This window comes from Phoca vitulina, unplaced genomic scaffold (assembly GCF_004348235.1).
Source record: "Phoca vitulina isolate PV1807 unplaced genomic scaffold, GSC_HSeal_1.0 scaffold443, whole genome shotgun sequence".
NCBI lineage: Eukaryota > Metazoa > Chordata > Mammalia > Carnivora > Phocidae > Phoca > Phoca vitulina.
Genome location: NW_022590130.1, coordinates 15,944 through 19,966, shown reverse-complemented (window position 1 = coordinate 19,966; position 4,023 = coordinate 15,944). Strand labels below are relative to the sequence as shown.

Sequence of the window (4,023 nt, the reverse complement as noted above, 5' to 3'; positions counted from 1 at the left end):
AACAACAGTGTCCTTCTGAGAAAAGACACCAGACCGTTCTACCTCTCTTTCCCAAATACTCACCAATGAAAGGCCAGTTGAGGACATAGACAGAAGGTAACCATCTACAAGCCAGAGAGTTGTCACCAAAAATTAAATTAGCCTGAACCTTGAACATGGACTTTTCTGTCTCCAGAACTATGCTAAAATAAATTTCTCTTGTTTAAACCACCAGATGTAGAGTGTTTTGTTGTGGTAACCCAAGAAGACTAACACAAATAGTAACTTTCCTTCATTCAAAATCAAACACCAAACAGAAGAACATCGTCTTTGCTGTAAGAGGCGATTAATGCCCCATCACTAGTTTCTTGACCAGAAACTCTCCTTTTCTTTTCATAGGCAAGGCCATTCAGAGAGGCAGTTTAGAACACTGCATTCCTGAGACGCAAGAGAGGAATGGAAATGTTGGTGGAGGAGAAGAGGAAGAATAGGAATGCATTAGCAGTAGGTGGTCAGAGCTTGATTTGAGGGGAAAGGGAAAGAAGGAGAAAGAGAGAACAGAAGAGCTCAAGGACAAAGGAAGAGAAGAAAAAGAAAGAAGATGGTTGGTAGATGAACAAAGGGTGATCAGGGCAGGGTGCAAGAGGCATGGGGAATGACTGGTTGAAAAACCAAAGAAACCATACATGAGGACAGTGAGGCTCTTTTCTGTCCTCCTAATTTGCCTCTACCAGCCCAGAGACAACATAGGCTGTGCAAAGCCTTGTGTAGATTAGAAAAGGCATCCTCTCTGGAGTACTGAAGGAGAAAACATGGTATTTTTCTAGGGAGAGCAGACGTCAGAAAATGAGCCTGGGGTGGGGGATCACTTTGTATCAGTCTTCAACCCTTTCTTCAGCCAATGCAGTTCCATCACAACCCATTGGTTGGCTAGCAGAGCATGGGCTGGATTAAGGACCCACTGTCAATGCCTCATCTGGTACCGGTATGCAGTGAAATCAACTAGATCATACTTGGTGGTCTTCCCTGTCCTCACCAAATGGAAAGCATCCTCACATAGGACTCTTTGCAATCCTATGGAACACCATCACCCACTGCTGGGTGGCTCAGTATCTCCACCCAATTCAGGGCTGGAAAGAGGTGCTAAGTGTTACCATTTAATCAACACTTTCCTCAAACATTATGAACTACCTACAATTGCATTGCCAAAAAAGCCATGCCCTGGAATTCCTGAAGAACTGCAAGTTAGGAGGGTAGCTTCTCATTCCTTTGATGCTCCCCACAGGGAAATCTATGGCAAGGTACTGAGACACTTGGATTTGGGAGACAAAGAACCAAAGGCACCATGAAGACTGAAGTCTGGGTCTGAGAGCAGTCTCAACAGACATAGTTGATTTAAGCAGCTATAAAACACAGGATGCTGTCTCTAGACTTAAGTCATTTAATTCTTATTTGTCTCAATCCCCATATATGCCAAAATATTTCATATCTTTACATCACCAAGACTTACTAAAAGAAAAGTATTCTAATCCCCTTATCACCACTCTACGTTGGTGCTGTGGCAAAATGTATATAATATTGTATCTACTTTGCAGTAGCAACGCGGCCAAGATAACATGATAATCCACAGGAGAAAAAGAGAAACATAGAATATTTAAAATACATGTGGCAGTCTTGTCAAGAAAATGCACAAAATATAGAGAAAGCCCTACACAGCTGAAAGAAAAAACAAAAACAAAAACAAAGTGAGCATCTCTCCCTTGGTACTCTGATTATTTCAGACCTGCACCCCTAGCTTACTCCTACATCCTTCCTCCCTCAGGAAACACATTTTCAGAAAGGGATTATAGGCAAATTAACTGAGCTATAGGATGCTACAAAAATATATTTGTTTCCTTTGTCCAAGCAAAACCCAAGGATATGCTCCCATAGTTCAATAGTGGAATCATCAGAAACTGAGGAATGAGATTCTAGTGGGCAGATAAATGGGTTTCAGTTTTCCCTGCTTTGTCTTCTTCTATGGCCTGATTGGGAGTTGTACATACTATTTGATTTTGAAGAGATGGTAATGATAAGAGAGGAACTAGGGTTTGGAAACCAAGTTCACATAACCAATAAAGATGCTTCCACTCAAAACTGATGTAGAGAGATTTAATCCTTGACCAGTGGACAGCACCGAATCACTTGATCCTGAAGTGCCTCTTTGACTTTGTCATTCCTGAGGGTGAAGATGAAAGGGTTCAGGAAAGGGGTTAACACAGAAATCAACAGGGAACTATCTTATTGTACTCTGCTGCCTGCGTTAGCTTGGGTTTCACATAGAGGAACAAGCAGCTACCATAGCCTATCACAACAAAGGTGAAATGAGAGGCACATGTAGAGAGGCCTTCCTCCGGCCCGAGGCTGTGGGGATCTTGAGGATGGTAGAGATGATGTAGGTGTAGGAGACAATTGTTGGGGCCAGAGAGCCAATGATAATGGTAATAGCCATTAAGAAAAGAACAAACTCTGTGAAAAGAGTATCATCACAAGATAATTTGAGCAGTTGCCCTCGGTCACAGAAAAAATGGTCTAACAGATTTGACTTGCAGAGGGTAAACTGAAATGTGGCATAGACAGGCCATATTTCCAGAAAGGAAGCCAAACATCCATGACACAATGACCACCCAGATGCAGGTGCGGCTGTTCATAATGATGTTGTACCTCAGTGGGTTACAGACAGCCACGTAACGGTCCACAGCCATCACTCCCAGTAATGCAAACTCTGTGGTTCCCACAGCAAGGTACAGGAAGAGCTGGGTGACACAGGCAGCCAGAGATATTGTCTGCATCCCACGGAGCAGCAACCCCCAAAGCATCACGGGCACAACAATAGTTGTAACGAAGATCTCCAAGGCAGAGAGATGACCAAGGAAGAAATACATGGGAGAGTGCAGACGTTTATCAACACAGACAATCACAATGATGACTGTGTTTCCCATTAATGTCACTGAGTAGAAGAAAAAGAATACAGCAAAAAGAATGTGGTGTAGTTCTTGGGACCCAGGGAAGCCTAGAAGGTAGAACTCAGTGGCACTAGACAGATTGCTCATCATTTAGTCCTTGTTTCTGCTCCTTGTAAAACCTAGAGATCAAAGACTGGTAACATGGATCCACATGGTCCTGCTCTCAAAAGAGAAGGAAGACAGGTTAGGTTGACAAACTATTTCCAACCTGAAGATCAGGTAACATGACCCTACTGCTCACACTCTGCACAAGGCCAGACCTGAATGTGGGCACATGCAATCTACCTCAAGACTACCTGTCTTGATAGGGCAAAGACTTCTTCATCACTATTGGGGATAAGAAAACTTTCCCTGTCTTTTTACACCATTGGATGTGCCTTTTCGCAGGGGACAGAGGATAAGACTGTTTAAACTGGCCAGTTTTGAATATGAGTTGATCAGCCTCTCCAGTCCTGGGATTGTCCACTTCTTCTTGTGGACATGTAGCATGATGACATAATGGTGCTCTCAGTGATGTTCAAAACATGGAATGTTGAACCCTATGCCTCATCCTTACTGGTATTGTCTAGACCCATGTTGGGGCAGGAGAAAAGCGGCACAGTGTCTAAGACCTACATCCCTGCTCTCCCAGATTGTAAACCTCCATTGTACAGATGAGGACTACATCTACAAATGAGAACTCTGGAGCTTGAGATAATTTCCCAGGGCAGAATCATTATTCTCAAACTCCACGTGCCCTGCAAAGTGTTGGTAGGGAGTAAAAGTGGCACCTGGCACTGACAACAATAGATCTGAGGCCAGTAGCCCCCTAGGATGTCTGAATTTCTACCTCTCACTTTATCTATCCCATTACTCAAATGTCATCTCCTCAGAGGACTCTTGCCAGTTACCCTACCCCAACTGGAATGTTCTGCTCACTTTTGGACTTTAGCATTTCTTCGTAGCACTTATTATTACCTGATATGATATGTATACTTACTTCATTCCTTCATGTAACATGAAGCAAATGCAGCAGTGACTACAACAAACAAAAATCCCT

The 4,023-nt window shown here is 43.2% G+C and overlaps 1 pseudogene; it reads right to left on the bottom strand.

Annotated features, from left to right (window-relative positions):
• Positions 1 to 2,130: 2,130 nt before the first annotated feature.
• LOC116629246 lies at positions 2,131 to 3,622 on the bottom strand (annotated as a pseudogene).
• Positions 3,623 to 4,023: the final 401 nt, after the last annotated feature.